This window comes from Oratosquilla oratoria, chromosome 1, assembly GCF_046742065.1.
Source record: "Oratosquilla oratoria isolate Oo_2021 chromosome 1, ASM4674206v1, whole genome shotgun sequence".
Classification (NCBI taxonomy): Eukaryota; Metazoa; Arthropoda; class Malacostraca; order Stomatopoda; family Squillidae; genus Oratosquilla; species Oratosquilla oratoria.
Genome location: NC_134777.1, coordinates 115,337,851 through 115,357,850, shown reverse-complemented (window position 1 = coordinate 115,357,850; position 20,000 = coordinate 115,337,851). Strand labels below are relative to the sequence as shown.

The following is a 20,000-nucleotide window of genomic DNA, read 5'->3' as shown; positions in this document are numbered from 1 at the left end:
CACACACACACACACACACGGCAGGCGTCATAATGAAAGAGTTTGATATCCCTGTCATCAACATGTACTTTAGCTTCTCCGTGTAGTTGTAACCGTTACTAACCATCACCAACCACGCACGTGATGCACACACATGCAACATGGTACTCGTCTTTGGCAAGACCTCCAATCTTGCAAACCTCACCGATTTCCTAATCTCAAAACACTTGACTCAGTGCATAGTAAGATAACAACAGGACGCCCCCGCAGTGTCACCACAAGAGATACCTAATGTCACCAGACAGACCTATTGAACCCTTTCTTATACCGACCCCAATTACATTACCGTAACTTAATATATATACACCACATGTAGCCACGCCCACCAACTATACAACTAACCCCTATATAACGGAACTAACACCCATACCTATATTTGATGACTTACACATCTCACATACGGCAACCCACAAAACCTACCCCTCGCCCCTTATTACCGACGGCTGAGCCGTCAGAGGGAGGATTGCCGAGGTCAAGGGCCGGCACTAGGAGTGCCTAGGTCAAGTACCTGGTACTAGGGACTGCCCAGGTCAAGTACCTAGCAGGAGGACTATCTAGGTCAAGGAACTAATTAGTAGAGGTAGGGAAACCCCCTCCCTGACCTCTCTTTGTACATAACTTTCGTATCTGAGAATGAATCAAAGAAAGTCCCACAGATACTTTACCTCACCTGCTAAATCACCATTACATGTAGCAAAACACATTTATTGTGTTACAGTAGCTACTGTCATCACAGCACTGGGTGACACTGTGGATACGAATATGTATTATCTATATATCATTTTTTCAACATGTCTTATGAAGCTATTTCTCACATCAGATGATGTACTCCACCATCGTGATGTGCACCATTGTCCTGGTGGCCTCCGCACATAGGCCTCTACCCCTCATCCGCCCCAAAGAAAGCAGCACAACCACAGGGCCAATTCAGGGTGAGTATCACACCCAGAATAAACACGGATAGGAAAAATATGGTGAGGTTGATATGGTCCGTGACATGAGATGTACGTAAATCTTTGATTCTGTCTGATAACCTTTCTTTTCTGTTGACAGTCAAGCCCGGGTTCTGTCCCCCCAAGCGGCTCTTCTGCCCGCCCATCAGGATCTTCAGACTCCCCGTCATCTGCTCCCAGGACGGCAACTGCGGCGGCGCAAAAAAGTGCTGCTTCGACAGGTGTCTGAAACAGCACGTGTGCAAGCACCCCCAACACCTCCTACCTTACCCAGTGCCCCAACGCTGATAGATAACCTCGTCTCTCATTCTTGTTACTCCTTGTAACTTATGATTGGAGCAAATATTAAATAAAGTCACTGTTTTCCAAAAACGATTTTTCAAATCCAGTGCCTAAACGTCATCTGCACAGTTGTACGAGACGGAACAACCAATCATGCTGTTCGTGGAACTCAATCAAAACATCATGTGAGGAAGAGATCATTGTATTTGTGTGTGAGGACCAAGAACCGAGTCTTCAAGGTCCTTGTGTTCCTTATATGTTTGCATGACTGTGGTATTAATACTCCAACAAATGCACACTGTCCAATGTGTCCATTTTATTTATTTTTCTCTCTGCACCTGGCCTCATTGCCACTCCTGCAGTTGATTTTATTCATTCCACTCCACGACAATAACTTCTTTGTTCATATCCTCATTTTTTAAAACCTTTCTATGAACTGTTTTTGAAAAATGATATTGGGGAAACTTTTTCGAAATAGGAATCCATTACCTAATGATGTTTTTTCTCACCAGACTTGCAATTACATAGAAAGGACGACAACTTGATCTATTTCTTTTCTGATGTATTGTTACTGCGACCTTGTGATTTTTGGGGTGCTTTGTTCACTCAGCCAGATGAGTTGGCAACTCCTTTGCAAGATTTTGTAAGCTGCAATAACCATGATCTAGACTGAGGTTAATTTCTTCTTCTTTTTCCTTCGTCTTTTTCTTCTTCTTCGTCTTCCTCTACTTCTTTTTTTCTGTCTACAAATAGAGGCAATCGTAAAGAGGCACAAATGTCTTCCTTTGTTGGCGTTACCCTGTTCTCAGAAGGTTCCCATTTTTTCTTGTCCATTCTAAGCTTGAATGTTTAAGCAAGTCATTCTCAGTCTTTGTGTACATGAACTCTTTGTTTATGGAATGCTGTTTACTAGCTTTCCAGAAATCACTTCAACGCTTGATGAAAACATTTGGAATCCACCAGAGACTTTTATTTGTCCGTGTGTTTCTCTCCTCTTTTTCTTGGAAGCCTCTGGAAACCCCTTGTGGTTACTGGACGCTCCTGTTGAGAGTAACCGTTTCACACGTTGAGCTCAGAGTGAATTGAAATCTCCTAGTCCACGTCGGACGATCATCGTGAGTCCTCGGAGAAGCAAAATAGATGGCCAACTCTTGGTTTGAACTTACTCCCAGACGGGATTCGAACCCGGCCCAGCAGGTAGGACCCACACTTGAAGTCTTCTGAGCAGCGAGGTGACCCTCTCAAAACAGTCCACTGCCCTCGATCTCTACTGTATGTCCCTCGCTCCAATGGCGACTTTTCAAATGTAACTTTCAATTGCAATTTCAACTTTTGCAGTGTCCGTATGTAACAGAGTTCACAAAAAACAAATTAATTTCGTGCGAATCGTATTACGTATTTAAGTTCTGTGAGACCAACAAATATATTCGAGCTGCCCTATCTACCCTTGCCGATATGCGGCCCGAATGCACATTGCCACACGGCAGAAAAGGGGTTTTATGTGAATTCCAACTCCCATTTTCATGAAAATGTGGAAAGCAGAGCCTCGACCACTACCCGCGTACCCTAAGTCTTTCCCAAACTGGGAAATTGATTGCGCAACCCGCGGGGTCTGGAGTGCTTCATCCAAGTGATCTCTTCCAGGTCATCATATCTCAGGTACTAACCCTTTTTCTACGGAATAGAACTGCACTTTGGAGGAAAATTAGAATAAAATGGACCTTAAGATTCTCTTCATAAAAGTAGGGTTACGTTTATTTTGTCCATCAAGATTGGTCAAATTCACAGTTGTATTGCCCATTTGAGATACGTACACACACGTGCCTATTGTTATAGCATATTAGACGGTTAGCAGAGTGTGTAGGTTGTGTGTAGCAGGCTCGTGGTGTAGAGCGTTAACAAGCATTGTTGCAAACTTCTTGCAGACCAAGTCACAGGATGAACAATGGGTCATCGGTTTCTTGGGTTTTGCAAAGTGTAGGAACATTCAGCCGCTGTCAGTCACGCCTCCATGTCCATGTTGGTTGACACATGATTCAGAAACGCCAATGTCCAGAAAGGAGATGTGCAGAGATTCATCTAGCTGAGCCAAAGACTGCTCATGAGTTTTCCCTTCTTCATGGTGAACGGTAGAGTTCTACTACCATCAACGCACATTTCCTTGCGTCTTACACAATAATCATGGATTGTTGTAGCTCGTACAACTCGGCACTTGATATTTTGGTATTGAATTTGAAAACCGACTTTGGAAAAATATTACTTTTATTAACGTGTACCACAAATAGTTGGGCAAAAGAAACAACAAGTAACACAAATGAGAGGCAAGAGCACCTATCAGTGGTGAGGCATTATTGTTTTTATTGCATTGTTATTGTTTGCATCATTATGAGAAAGCGGTTGAGTCAGTTGACACGAAACTTTCAGAAAAGGAGAGGAATTATCCCCGTACGTCTCCCATCAGATCATGGGAGTGACGCCACTAAGGAAGTTTGTTATGATGAATGACTACATGATTGGCGAGTTTGATTCCGCCTTCCGCTCGCCATGCTTATCTTGGACGTGTTTGTAAGAATATCTCGCTCATTGCCCTTTCCCCTTTCCCTTGCATATGGTGAATGCAGTACCATTGCCATCGAGGATATTATTACCTTCATCCATCCCCTATTCTACTACTGTCAGCTCCTTTCCACGTTCTGGGACATGACCATAACTAGTTTCGTCTCATGCGACTCACTAGTTGATATTTAGGTATCGGATTTGAAAAACATCTTTTGAAAAACAGTTACATTTATTTAACATTAACGATAAATAACTACAACCTTACAAGTAACAACGGATAACAAGGACAGGGGGCAAGGTCATCGATCAGTAATAAGGCATCGGGTGAGGTGGGAGTGGGTGAGGTGGGTGTGGTGGGCGGTGTTCTGGGGCCTTGCTATAACCGCTTGTAGAACCACTTGGTTGATTGGTTCTTTTAAGCGGTCTGAGTGTCCTGCTCCCGGTAGTTTCCAATCACTAAGTTAGTCACTTGTATACCCGCTTGGGGTTATAAACCGCACTCTGGTTTTCTCTCGTTTATTTCTTAACACAGGGTTATACAATATGTCTGTACACTAGTAACACCAAGCACGTCTAACACCGACTGGTTCTCTCTCCAGATCCCCGCGGTCATTTTGTTGACCGGAAGTGGTGACATAGCAATTTCTTGAGGTGCTTTGGTTACTTATCAATTTTAATTGATATACATGATACCATAAGTATGTAACAACAGTATTATTCTGGGTTTATAAACTGTTATCTATTATATTTATCTTACGTAATATGTCCAGGGGGAAAGGTCTTATGTGTATTGTGTTTCCGTGTGTTAATGTGAGTTGTTACTAATGGCATCCATTATATGTACGTTCGTGTGTCCGTGCGCGTCTTGTTTGTGGGCGCTCGGGGACGGTATGCTCGGCTGCTAAAATGTTAGGTCAGCTTTCCTGCGATCAGTGCTAAGCTCAGCTTGTTAGGGCGGACGTGTCTGGCGACGGGATGTCGGGGTGATGATTGTGACACCGCTCACAATGTGTGGGAGTGGTGATGATGTAAGTGGTGTATACATTGCACACGTGCTCTCCCAGACACCTGTCGAAGCAGCACCTGTTGGCACCACCGCAGTTGCCGTCGTTGGAGCAGGTGACGGGGGGTCCGGGGAAGGTCCTGACGGGTGGGTAGAACCCGGGCTTGATTGTCAAAACAGGGAGTAGGCCCGTAGGCTGCCAGAACAACGGCACACATCACGACGGCGGAGTGTACCAAGGTCAAGCCTTAAAGAATTAGTTTTCTTAAATAAACTCACACCAGTACGAGTATTCCCTGTATTAATAATTGTCACCCGTTGGAGTTAGTAATTATGGAAACATATCTTAATTAACATTATTATGTCTATCACAATAATATGTAGATACATATATAAATACTTGTACTGATATTCTGTATAGTTAAATTTTCAATTTATGAATTAATTTATACACAGTGCTCCTAATTATGAAATGTGCTCTTCTTGTATTCCGATGCCAAGACGTGGCCTTATTCAGCTACACTCTCATTGTAATTGAAATAAAAAATTCCCGAGTTTCTTTAATGCTTCTCTCACGGACAAGCTCCTTCACCATTGTGTGGTAACTTACCACAACAGGAGTACATCATCTGAATAGATGACTAACAAGTTTAAAATCGTTTGTAAACATATATTTTCTTGTATCCCGCACACACAAGTATAATGTTTACGATATTCCATCGCTGTGATGACACATATTATTCATGTGTGCATGTGTATTATTGTTATTATTATTATCATTATTATTACACTGGGGAACACAATTTCGGTTGCATGAGTTCTGACACTTGATTCTGGTAGATTTGAGGTCACAGATTCTGAAAATGGCATTCGTTTGTGCAGATCAGGTCTAGTTTTGATGCTACGCGGCAATTTACATATCAGGTGACATATTCTGAAAATAGCAAAGGGAGGTAAAAAGCATATTAGTTTACATTCATCACATACTATTCTTAATTCCTTCAGTGCGTCAAATATAGATTTGTGTGTGCATTATTATTTTATTTCATTAAAACAATTATTTCATTTCTTTTCCAGGTGTGATCATTCTGTAAACAGTGTTGACTTCAATCAAAGGAAACATGGCCTCTATAGCAAGTAGAAGGAAATGTGTGACGTCCCCGGATTCATTCTGATACATTTGTGGTGCATTGACAGCTCCAAAACAAAGAAGGAACATTAGTGAATTTGTGAAGAGAGCTTACTTTTGCTACTTTAAAGTGAAACTTGGAGATCAAGACAAACCATTATTATTATTATTATTATTATTATTATTAGTATTATTATTATTATTATTATTATTATTATTATTATTATTATTATTATTATTATTATTATTATTATTATTATCATTATTATTATTATTATTATTATTATTATTATTATTATTATTATTATTATTATTATTATTATTATTATTATTATTATTATTATTATTATTATTATTATTATTATTATTATTATTATTATTATTATTATTAATAATAATGATAATAATAATAATAATAATAATAATAATAATAATAATAATAATAATAATAATAATAATAATAATAATAATAATAATAATAATAATAATAATAATAATAATAATAATAATAATAATAATAATAATAATTATTATTATTTTTTTTTTTTATTATTATTATTATTATTATTAATATTATTATTATTATTATTATTATTATTATTATTATTATTATTATTATTATTATTATTATTATTATCATTATTATTACTATCATTATTATTATTATTATTATTATTATTATTATTATTATTATTATTATTATTATTATTATTATTATTATTATTATTATCATTATTGTTATTACTATTACTATTATTATTACTACTATTATCATTGTTATTATTATTATAACAATAGCACGTCTACTGAGAATCTGCTACCTTTCCTCACGCTTGCCGCTGAATATAGACGTGTTGCTTAATTCCTCCCCTAATCTTTTTGGGGAATTGGGTCAATTTATTGAAGTGGTGAGGGGATAAATAGTCCACAGGCCTAATTTACATGGAATGTTGTGGTAATAAAAGTCCCTCTTACTGTAATAACTTAAGGTGATAAATATGATAAACTTGAACAAGATTTTACGCTTATCTTTTTCCATCTGTATGTTTGTGTGCATGCATGTTTGAGAGTCCGCTTGCTTTCTTTATTTTGTCCATTTCTTTATCTGTACAAGTATGTGTTTCCGTCTTCATTTTCCTTCTCTCTCTTTCTTTGTTCCCACTTTCTCTCACATACCGGCATTCCGATGAGAAAGTATTTCTTGTAAGAAGCATTACACTAGGCAACAAAGATTTTGTTACAGAAGAGCAAATAAGTGTTTCTAGGTGATTTTGGTATGGTAAATTCATATCTATAATTGAGTTTACTCTATCACGTCTAGATTTTGTGTAATATGCAAATTGTATCTAGATTTTGTGTAGAAAGTAAATCACTTATCCTACTCTTCCCCATCCACATCTAACGAATTTGAAAAATAAAATTTACTCCTAGTTGGCAACATTGAGTCAAAAACATACTAACGGACCACTGGTCATTCGCTAGCTAGTCGTTATCTGACAGGCAACTAGGACGTTAGTTGAAACTGCTGTTAAGCAAATAATCAGGCTGAGATAGTTTTTGTATTTTTTTGTAGCATTTATCTTGTACCAAAGTGTATTTCTATCTTAATTTTCATTCAAACAATTGCTTTTTTTCAAATATTGTATGGTACTTTGAATGGCATCAAATAGACGTGCTTGTGTAAATCACCCGAACAACTTCTGCTATGTCTGTGGACGATATACACCTAAGCAACAACGTAGAAACATAACAACAAAGTTCAAACTTGCCTCTAAGTACCATTTTGACTGTAAATTAGGATACCAAGACAAGGACTGGGACATATTTGCTGTGCATCGTGGAATGCAATGTTAATAGCTTGGGTAGATGAAAAAAAAAAAAATGCCGTTCTCAGTCCCCATTGGTTGGCGTGAGCCAAAAGATCCCGTCAATGATTGTTATTTTTGTTTGACAAAGATTGCTGGTGTCTCAAAGATATGGAATTTACGATTTAATTCATACATGGAAAGATTGAGAACTTACCGGTCATAATTTTCTGCCGGATTAGGTTCTCAAACATTGGTGAGTTTGAATCAAGTTGAACATGAAGGCCTTCTGAGCCGAAGCCGTGATCCCTTTGTTAGAGGTTTCCAAAAAAAGAGGTCTTTCTTTGTCCTGAGCTTAGGGTAATCTGACTGTTACTAATCTGACGTTAGTACGCACCGTGTTCTAGGGGGCCCATACGAGTTCAAAAAGAGCTCAGAAGGCCACGTGTTAATTTTTACATTAAGTAATTTCTCAAAGTAATTCCCGATCTATTAAACCAAAACTGTTACATAGATTTAATAAATAAGATAAAGAGGAGGGGCGTTTAATCGTATCTTATTTAAAGTTACGATAGGCGTGGTTCGAATTTTCAGGAAAGGCTTCTGAATCGAAGAAAATAACGCTTTGAGGGAAAGTTTGCCGAATTAAGGTAAACACTACGATTCCCAATAACAATTACCACAAAGAAAAATCAATCAAAAATCACGTACCCAAACTGTGAATCAGTAATGATGAAGCAAACCCACCAACACTTCCACCACCTCCACCACTTCCACCACTTCCACCACTTCTACTAGTGATATAGCAACAGAGAAAGATGGCATATATATTCCAGATGCAGATAGTTCCTCACATCTGTTTAGTCAAGAGGAACTAAATGACTTGGTGCGTGATTTGGAATTACCAAATGAAAAAGCAGAGTTGCTTGGATCCAGACTTCAAGAATGGAACCTTCTCCAGCCAAACACCAAAATTTCTCATTTCCATCATCGCCATCTGCAGTTTTCATCATTTTACTCATAGGAGAATAACATTTGTTTCTGCTACGGTATCAATGGTTTAATGCAACAAATTGGCTGTCTCTATGATTCAGAACAATGGTCACCGTATGGTCACCGAATCTCATTAAAGACATTGATAGACTGGAAAAAGTACAACGGCGAGCCACAAAACTGATTCCAAATATCAAAAATAAATCGTGCGAAAATCGACTAAAACATATGAAACTCTTTACCCTAAAAAAAGTGTGGACTCAGAGGTGACTTGATACAGGTCTTTAGGATTTTAAAGGGAATTGACAACATCAAAAGTGACAAGGTTTTCACATTGAATGAGAATCAGACAAGAAACAATGGTCTCAAACTGTCCGGAAATAGATTCACTTTGGAAGTAGGTAGAAACAACTTTGCCAACCGTGTAGTTAATGAATGGAATAGGCTTCCTGCACAGATAGTGCAATGTAGTTCAGTTCGAAGCTTTAAGAATCATTTAGATAAACACCTGGGCAAGATGCTGTAATGATTATAATTTATTTTATATTATTTGTTTTTGTTCTGTTATCATTTGTCTGTCTGATTTCTATTTATCATTTATATGTCAATTTATCATTATTTACTATTTACCTGTTTGTTTATTATCTAACTATACTTATGCATTTATTCATGTATTTTATTTGATATTTACATTATTGTAGTTTTTTTTTTATTATTGTTATGATTTTTTTTCGCATCCGACCTAGATATGGACCAAAAGGTCTCCTGTCGGCATGCTCCGCCTTTGTAATCCTTTGTCTTATTGCACAACGGCAATGAAAAACCTTCAATACCTGTAACACAAGGGACTGGCCTTTATGAAACTTATGAATTCAAGGAACTGCTGCTAAGGTTTATTAAATATAAGAAACGCACATGAAATATTTGTAGCGATATTAAAGTTGTATCATTACCTCTTGGGTTGCAATTGGACCACACGAAGCATATATTATTTTTGTGCCTATGGAACAGCAGAAATAACAAGAGCCACTACAAAAAACATGATTGGCCATCTAAAACTGAACATGTTGGTAAACCTAATGTGAGACATCCAGCCATTATCGACGCTCAGAAATTACATTTTCCACCACTTCACATTAAACTTGGCCTTATGAAGAATTTTGTAAAGGGTATAGATCATCAAGGTAGTGGATTCCAATATTTAAAGGATAAATTCAGAGGAATATTGACAGATACTAAGCTAGAAGCTGGAGTTTTCACTGGGCCACAGATCCGCAGTGTCATCCGTGATTCATCGTTTCCATTTAGCCTAAATGAAATGAAACCTTGACATCGTTTGTTGAAGTTGTAAGATTTTTTTTTTTTCTTTTTTTTTTTTAAACCATAAAGCTGGAAACCATTGTGAACTCATAGAAAATATGCTGAAATCTTATGAACAAATGGGATGCAGAATGTCTTTGAAAATGCATTTTTTTAATTATCATCTTAACTTTTTCTCAGCCAACCTTGGAGCTGTAAGTGACGAGCATGGTGAACGCTTCCATCGGCAGATCTTCGTTATGCAAAGCAGATATCAAAGTAATTCTAATCCAGATATGATGGGAGATTACTGTTGGTTCCTACAGAAAGAGAGCTCGTCATCCTGTAAACGGATGAAGAGGAAACACCAAAGTTTCACTCAAGGGAGTGTCGCATAGCTTTATAGTGTAGGTGATTTTTTTTTTCAAATATATTTTTAATGAATACAGGTATAAGTACCCTTATATTAGTGTGTAATTCCTCAGGGTATTGTGTTCCTCCCATGTATATATAAGGCATAGTGAATATTTAATGAATATATAGTAAGCTCTAGTGAAGCTTTAATTACTTAATGGAAAATTCTTCTACATCATTCAGCTTGGTATGAAATGAAAGCTTAGAGTCTGGGGAACAAATCTTATTGAATACATTTTTTTTTTCAAACTAATACCTCTGTTCTTTATTAATTTGTTTCTCTGAACAATAAAAATAAAAATGCTGCAAAATTCAGGTTTCATGAATGATTTTTATCAATTCAAGTTTCTTTTATTTTTACTGTAGGAAATAGAGAGCACGATGTTTTTATTTCAAATGAAACACAAATGACAAAAATCCATAAAGAACAATCGAAGATATTACAACAGAAAGAACAAAAACATAAACTTTACAGGACGGGGGATTTAAATTTGCGCGACCATTATTCGCGACTATTTATTTGATGGTTGCGATGTATAGCAAATCTCCAATTTCCTCTTCTTTGCTGATGAGGTGTGAGGCGAGGGTGAGTATTGTGCCGTGGGTGGAGGAGGTGTAATGTGAGCGTGGCTAGTAAATGCTTACGGAGTGCTGGGTGCAGCTGTGCTACTTTTCTCCTCCTTCTTTTTTTTCTTTTTTTTTCTTGTTTCTATTTCAGGCACTCACGGGCCCTCTCTATATTCTGCCGCTTCACTCTCTTCTTTCTCTTTCATTTTTTTCATGATCACAGCAACAATGCAGGGTGAGAAATCAAAACTGTTGTGTATGGTGAGAGCGGCTGGAGCAACGTCACCTTACTTTGATCTTTTCAAGAATACTGGTGCCCTATCCACTGTCTTTGTGGAGTATGCTGGTTGGAGGAGTTGCCAAATATATCCATAAACACAATTCTGTAGCAAAAAACGAAATAGCTATAGAAATGTTGGCGCTATTTTAATATACAGTTTTTTTATGCAATGGGGTTGCAAGAGGTTGCCAATATTTTATCTATTTTATGCTGTATAAGAATAGAAACGAAGTGCAGTTCTATAATTTTGTATGAGTGTTGCCACCATCATAGGGATTCTTTTGAAATATTTACCTAAAATTCGCTCATGTACCACAATTTTTCGAATACTCGCTGGCGACGCTCTCTTAAGAACTGAAATGTCCTTTTGCCATAACAACTATATCCCAATGCGCTGTGTGTGAATGGTTGGGTGCAGGGATGATAACTCCACCAGTGGAAATTCACTGTGTCTTAAGCCAGAAAAAAGGAGGAAAGACATACTTATCTAAGAATGCCTAAATAAAACTTCACATGGAAAAGTAGCTTAGACTACTAGCCTAAGGGAGTTTGAAAAAATAAAATAAAATAAAAAATAGGGGTTGTGAGTTACAGAAAATCTGGACGTGACAGGGAAATTTAGACATTAGGTCTGAAATCAGCTTCATCGATTTAGTAGGAATCAGTAGATCACGTGTTTGTAACAGAAAAAAGTTGAAATTTGTTGCCTAGTGTTATCAATGGTCGAATGAGATCATGAAAAAAAACCCTCCAAAATACAATACAGGAGGGCAGACTGATGAGAATCCTATGTCCATTTCAGTAGCAACCCTGCCAAATAGGTTCAACAAAAATCTCAGACAGCCCCGGAAAGAATCACCAGTTTTTTTTTTTTTTTTTTTTTTTTTACCTGATTTCGAACTCCTTCCTAAAACAATTTCAGTGTGATCTACTTCGTTGACAGGTCTTCCTTTCTTCTGCCGTCATGGTTGTACAACTATGTATCATACAGAGTTGTTGAAATATTTGATCAGTTATTTGTTCAGAATTTCATACTGCCTATTCGCGCAGCGCCTTTACATCTTTTTTATTCAAACAGTTTTTTAGATACGGGGTATTTTTATGCTCTTGACTGATATCTTTTACAGTTCCTACCGCAAACAACACAGGGAAGTGAGATCCAATGACCATTTAATTTCTCTCATGCACATTCATGAAACGTTTGATAACGAAGAAGGAAAGCATGATGAATATGACAATAAGGAACATTTTAGTAATATTAGCAAAACTATAACAATGTTTATGTGTCAAATGTGTACTGACTGGTATTACTCATGATTGTCTCTGGTCCCCTTAACACCCTACGTATGTTGTCAGTGTGACTTAGTGTAGAATAACAATCTGATGAGGACCACAATGGAAATAAGCGTACATGCTTTTTGTGTTATCCTCGGCAATTTGCTTTTATTTATTCTGAACTATGTGGTCTTGTTATTATTTGCACTTCATGTACATTGATTCATTGCCAAATAAAGTCTATCTATCAATCTATCTAAGGAAGAAGAAGAAAAAAATAGACTGAGATATGTCTGAACAAGACGAAGAAGAAGAAAAGAAACAGTGAAGTTAACATTAACATTAACAAAACTATTGTTTATGGTTTTTCATTATCACTCTCTGTATTTGATAAACATTTATTCACAAATGAGAAAGGGAAATAGAATTAGAACAGTCTGCACGTGACCTCAGCTAGAGAGCTCGTTTTTCTGCACATACCAGCTTCGAAATACATGTGAAAATATCTCCGAAAGTGTTAAGTGTTTGTGTTGTGTTTTTTGTAATTGTATACGTATAGCGCTATACAATTACAGATATAAGACAAAGTGTAGCGTTCTATTTAAATTCAAAGCAGTTTTCTGTTACTGTACTCCAAAGGTAGGAGAAATAGTATAAGATAAGCAGAGTAAGCTTCTTGTATTTAGTTTATTAGAGACCGCTTTGTTGTTGTTTTTTGTTGTCGTTGATTTGTATTTTCTCTTTGCCGTTTTTATTGCTAAGGGAGGAGCGAAATGGCTTGTGAAGGTCGCGTGAACCTAGAGGTCCGTCTCAGGATGTGTGAGGAGGAAATTCGTCTTCTCAGGAGTGCGCTCCGTGAGAAGAGTGAACCCTCCCCACAACCCAAAGAGCGTTCCTCTTCTTCACCTACTGTCACTGCAATGAGCGAGTGGCGCTCCGTGGGGTCCCGTTTGCCGAGCCCGCGTTCGGTGGACGTGTGCCCTGTGGAGCAACCGCTGGCTCTAGCTAATCGTTTTGCTCTACTGGAGGATGAAGTGGCTGAAAACCAGGAGTTCTTGGTGGTGGGGGACTCCATGGTGCGAGGCTATGACGACATCCTGCAGCGGAAGACAAAGCGACGTTGCAAGCTTGTATGTCAAGCGGGCCGTGGGATCGCCGACTGTACCCAGTCCATCAGGGAGCAAGGACGGAAGAACACGGTTACGATTGTTCATACGGGTAGTAACGATGTAGGTAGGGTGAGATCAGAGGAGCTTGTTCGGAATTACAAGGTCCTCCTTCAGGAGATGAAGGAACGTGGGAGCCGTCACGTAGTCTGTGGGATCCTCCCGAGGATTTACGCAGGCTCGTGTTGGAACAGTAGAGCCATAGGGATCAATGATAGGATATCGCAGTTGTGTACACAATTGGGATACCACTTTCTTGATCCTTGGTATCTCTTTTCTAGGCGCCATGACCTTTACGCTTCTGATGGGATCCACCTCACCCGCAGAGGCAAAGATGTTCTTACAAACCTCATCGTGGGAGTTTGTGATGAGCTAGCTCCTTTTTTAGGGTAGAGGCCCAAAGGGAAGGGGAAATAGAATGTGCATGGGAAAACAGTGTAGAGTATAGCATTAATGTAGAACAATGTGCCAGCATAGAAAAAATATAATTTTAGGATATAATGTCGGTAGAGGACGAAATGTTACATTACGATGTAATGTCATAGGACAAAATGTCACAATGGGATGTAATGACAGTGGAGGACAAAAGATCACGATGAGAAGTAATGATAGCGGAGGACAAAACATCACGATAGGATGTAATGATAATGGAAGAGAAAATGTCACAGTAGGATATAATGTCAGTGGAGGACAAAATATGATTTTAGGAAGGGATACCGGACAGAATGTCAATATAGGCCAAAATATCAAAATATGCAGAACAATGTGCCAGTATAGGACAAAATATAGTTTTAGGATATAATGTCGGTAGAGGACGAAATGTTACATTAGGATGTAATGTCATGGGACAAAATGTCGCAATGGGATGTAATGACAGTGGAGGACAAAAGATCACGATGGGAAGTAATGATAGTGGACAAAATATCACAATAGGTTGTAATGATAATGGAGGAGAAAATGTCACAGTAGGATATAATGTCACTGGAGGACAAAACATAATTTTAGGAATGGATGCCGGACATAATGTCAATGAACGACGGGAAGCCGGCGTGAATCACGGTGACGTAGGGGGACAAAATGTACAAAAGAGATCGGATGACCGTGATCGACCAGATGACCGTGATGAGGGAAATGTTAATTTTGATGGGAGAAATATTAATGAGGCATTGAATGTCAATGAAGGACCAAATAATAATATAGAGCAAGGAACAAATAAAAAACAAAATGATAATGTAAGACATGAGATTGAAACTCAAAATGTGTCAAAAAGAAATAATCACGAGTTTCTTAAAGCCATGTACTTTAATGCTCGTAGTATTAGGAAAAAAATTCAAGAAATACAGGCGTATGTCAAAAGCGAAAATCTCGATATGATAGGAATAACTGAGACATGGTTAAATGGTACAGAGTTCGAAGCTGAATTTAATATTGCGGGATTTAAACACTTTCATCAGGATAGAAACCACAAGAAAGGTGGGGGTGTTCTCTTGTACGTTAAAAACAATGTTCACGCTTGTGTTTTAGAGAAAGTGAAACAAGATGCATACGATAGTTTGTGGGTTGAGTTAACCCAATCAAATGGACAAAAAATGAATATAGGTGTAATATATAGGCCAAAGACATTATCATTAGCAGACGACAAACTGTTATTTCAAGAACTGTCTAGTTTCTGCAACCAGGATTCATTGATAATGGGTGATTTTAATTTTACTGATATTGATTGGATAACCCTTGAACATGTTCATGTAGGTAGTTGCTTGATAGATTTTCTTGGTGACAATTACTTAATTCAGCATGTAAAAGAGTCCACAAGATATGGAAACTTACTCGATCTATTGATCACTAGCCGCGAAAGCATGGTAACTGATGTAGAAGTCGGTGAATCGTTTGCAAATAGCGATCACAACTTAGTTAGATTCAAACTCCTAAATTTTTTTTAGAATAGATACTTGTGTTTCTAAAATACCCGATTTCAGTAAAGCTCAGTTCATAGGACTACGTCAGGAGCTTCAGCTTACAGATTGGGAGGCAAAATTAAACGAAAGACCTGTAGATCAGATGTGGGAAATATTTCAAAATACGCTCACTAAGATGATTCAAACTTACATTCCTTTTAAGGACAGACGTCCCCCAAATCAGTGTCGCCCAAAGTGGCTCGACAAAGAAACTGAAAAAAGTATTGCTAAAAAGAGACAGGCTTATAAAAAATATAAGTACTCGGGTGCATCTAATGACTATGAAAGTTATGTATAAATACAGAGAGAATTAAAAAAGACAACAAGAAAAAGAAAACAATACGAAATGAACATCGGTGATAAATCCAAAGAGAATCCCAAAGAATTCTATAGTTACATTAGAGATAAAAAGGTTGTTAGAAATCACATTGGTCCACTATTATCTGCTGACGGTCAGCTTCAATATTCAAATGAAGGAATGTGTAATATCTTAAACAATTATTTTAGCTCGGTATTCGTAAACGAAACACCTCAAAGTGAACTCCAAACTGAAACCTATGAAAAGTCTAGGGTAAACTTACTCACTACGGTGAATATAACAAAAGAAAAAATTAAAAGGTGTATAGATAAACTCAAAGTTAAGAAAAACACCAGGGCCTGACGGTTGGCATCCAAGAATCTTAAAGGAAATTAAAAATGAGATTGTTGTTCCATTAGAAATTATTTTCAAGAAATCCATCATATCCGGAGATGTCCCAAGAGAATGGAAGCTAGCTAACGTTACTCCCATATTCAGAAAAGGTGACAAAAAGAAACCAAATAACTATAGGCCTATAAGTTTGACTTCAATCGTAGGAAAAATAATGTAAACAATCATCAGAGATGCTATCGAACATCATTTTAGAAAGTAACTGTTTGATAAATAATAGCCAGCATGGATTCAGACGGAAATATTCTTGCATGACTAACTTACTCGAATTCTACAACACAGTCATTTCGAATTATGACAAAAGTAACAATATAGGTTTAATATATCTAGACTTTGCAAAAGCTTTTGATACCGTTCCCCACAAAAGACTACTAAATTAGCTTCGCACGGAATAAGTGGTAGCTTATTAAGTTGGACTAGTGATTGAATGAACGATCGAAAACAAAGAGTTGTTTTAAATGGAAAAACTTCTAGATGGAAAAATGTTACAAGTGGAGTTCCTCAGTTATATGTCAATTTATTATCATTTACTATTTATCTGTTTATTTGTTATTCAACTATACCTATGCATTTATTTATGTATTCTATTTGTTATTTACATTATTATAGTTTTTATTTATTCATTTATTATTATTATGATTTTCTTTTTCTTTTTTTTTTGGCATCCGACCTAGATATGGATCAAAAGGTCTCCTGTCGGCATGCTCCGCCTTTGTAATCCTTAAAGAAATCAAATACAAAATACACACAAGAACGTGCAACTCTTTCTCACAGGATACTTTAATTGAAAGTTCCACGAAGAGCATGATTGGTTGTTCCGTCTCGTGCAACTGGGCACATGACGTTTAGTCATTGGATTTGAAAAGTAGTTTTCGGAAAAATGTGTCTTTATTGAACATTTGCAATAAACAGCTCCAATTACAAGGAGTAACAAGAATGAGAGACGAGTTCATCTATCAGTGGTAGGGCACTGGGTGAGGTGGGTGGATAGAGCGGTCTTCGGGAGCCATGCAGAAGCGCTCTCCCAGACACATGATGCAGCACTTGTCGGCGGCTCCGCAGTTGCTGTCGTAGAAGCAGGTGACGGGGGTTCCGAGGGCCCTGATGGGCGAGCAGTAGAGATGCAGGAATGGACAGAACCCGGGCTTGACTGTCAACAGAAAAGAAATGTTATCAGACAGAATCAAAGATTTACGTACATTTCATGTTACGGACCATATCAACCTCACCATATTTTTCCTATCCGTGTTCATTCTGGGTGTGATACTCACACTCAATTGGTCCTGCGGCTGTGTTGCTTTCTCCGGGGGGGATGTGGGGTAGAGGCTTATATGCGGAGGCCACCAGGACAATGGTGCACATCACGATGGTGGAGTACATCATCTGATGTGAGAAATAGCTTCATAAGACATGTTGAAAAAATTATATATACGAGATAATACATATTCGTATCCACAGTGTCACCCAGTGCTGTGATGACAGTGTGTGTGTGTGTGTGTGTGTGTATTCACTTGGTCTTTTGGATCACGTGTTCGACCCGTGATCGACAGCTATTTCCCTCCTGGAAGAGAGCTCAGAGCTCGTAGGTCCGATCTATGGGTAATGCTATGACCTTTCACACACACACACACCCAACTCCCCGCCCACGAGAGTCAGAGTAACGACCCGAAGCGCAGCTGTACCGAAATTAATTTCGGCCCTGGGCAGGATTCGAACCAAGCACTACGCGCACCACCATGCTAGTAGTTCATCGTTCTACCAACTGCGCCACCGAGTCGTGTGTGTGTGTGTGTGTGTGTGTGTGTGTGTGTGTGTGTGTGTGTGTGTGTGTGTGTGTGTGTGTGTGTGTGTGTGTGTGTGTGTGTGTGTGTGTGTGTGTGTGTGTGTGTGTGTGAGAGAGTGTGTGTGTGTGTGTGTGCTTGCGCGTTTGTGTGTATGTGTGCGTGCTTGTGCATTTCTATGTATTTGTGTGCTTGTGCGTTTGTGTGCTTGTGCGTTTGTGTGTGTGTGTGTGTGTGTGTGTGTGCTTGTGCGTTTGTGTGTGTCTGTTTGTGCGTTTGTGTGTGTGTGCTTGTGCGTTTGTGTGTGCGCTTGTGCGTTTGTGTGTGTGTGTGCTTGTGTGTTTGTGTGTGTGTGTACTTGTGCGTTTGTATGTGTGTGCGTTTGTGTATATGTTTATATTTGTGTAGGAAGAATGTTTAAGTTCCCATATTCATAGACAATTTGTTTGAGTTCAGGTTGACCTCTTGAAAGGAGAGCGATGTCTTACCTTGCGTTTTGTCTGAGTGCTCGGGTCAAGTGTGACTGCGACGACTGCGGAGGTTGGGAATGATGCTGGGTGTGCTTGCCTCCACTTCTTATATAGCGAGTGCCATAACACTTGTTAACGACCCCCGGAACCATCAAGAAAAATTTTTGCGTTCGGTATAAAGATAAACAGGGTGGTAATACACACAAGAAATTTTTCCTTTGGAATAGAAAAAAAAAAAATTCCGTGATCTTATCATGGAGGAATGAAAATTCTTTTAACCCTCCTATCACTCTTCTTTTTCTTCACCTTTGTTACAAAGGATTACTAAGGCGGAGCATGCCGACAGGAGACCTTTTGGTCCATATCTAGGTCGGATGCAAAAAAATATATATATAACAATAGAACAATAATAATAATAATAATAATAATAATGTATGCGACAAACAAAAATACATAAATAAATGCATAGGTATAGTTAAATAGCAAATAAGCAGGTAAACAGTAATTAATAATAAATTGCCACATAACTAATAATAAATGAAAATCAAACGACAAATGATAACAAAGCAAAAACAAATAATATAAAATAAATTATAATCATTACAGCATCTTGCTTAGGTGTTTATCTAAGTGAGTCTTAAAGCTTCGAACTGAACTACATTGCACTACCTGTGCAGGAAGTTTATTCCATTCATTAACTACACGGTTGGCAAAGTTGTTTCTACCTACTTCCAAATTGAATCTATTACCGGATAGTTTGAGACCATTGTTTCTTGTCTGATTCTCATTCAATGTGAAAATTTTGTCACTATTGAAGTTATCAATTCCCTTTAGAATCTTAAAGACCTGTATCAAGTCATCTCTGAATATACGCTTTTTAGGGAAGACAAATCCATATATTTTAGTCGATTTTCGTACGATTTATTTTTGATATTTGGAATCAGTTTCGTGGCTCGCCGTTGTACTTTTTGCAATCTGTCAATGTCTTTAATAAGATTCGGTGACCATACGGAAACAGCATCTTTCAAATGTGGACAAACTTACGATTTATATAGTTTGTTAATGAGTGATGGACTTTTGAAGTCAAAAGATCGCGCAATCAGTCCTAGAAACTTATTTGCTTTCTCGGAGGCTGAAATACACCGCTTGGATGATTTGAGATCATTACTGATAATTACGCCGAGATCCTTTTCACTATCCACTATTGTTAACGAATTTCCAAATATCTTGTAATCGTACTTACTGTAATTTTCACCTATGTGCATCACCTTGCATTTACTTGTGTTAAATTTCATTAGCCACTTTTCAGACCCTTGCTGTA

At 37.9% G+C, this 20,000-nt stretch overlaps 1 protein-coding gene across 1 annotated transcript in view; it reads right to left on the bottom strand.

Moving 5' to 3' along the window:
- The window catches only part of LOC143025015 (uncharacterized), a 33,890-nt gene extending 15,156 nt beyond the window's left edge, over positions 1-18,734 (bottom strand). The window contains exon 1 of the mRNA XM_076184623.1: positions 18,698-18,734. The gene's annotated coding sequence lies outside the window, so the exon portion shown is untranslated. The remainder of the gene's footprint in view (positions 1-18,697) is intronic.
- Between the last annotated feature and the right edge of the window lie 1,266 nt (positions 18,735-20,000).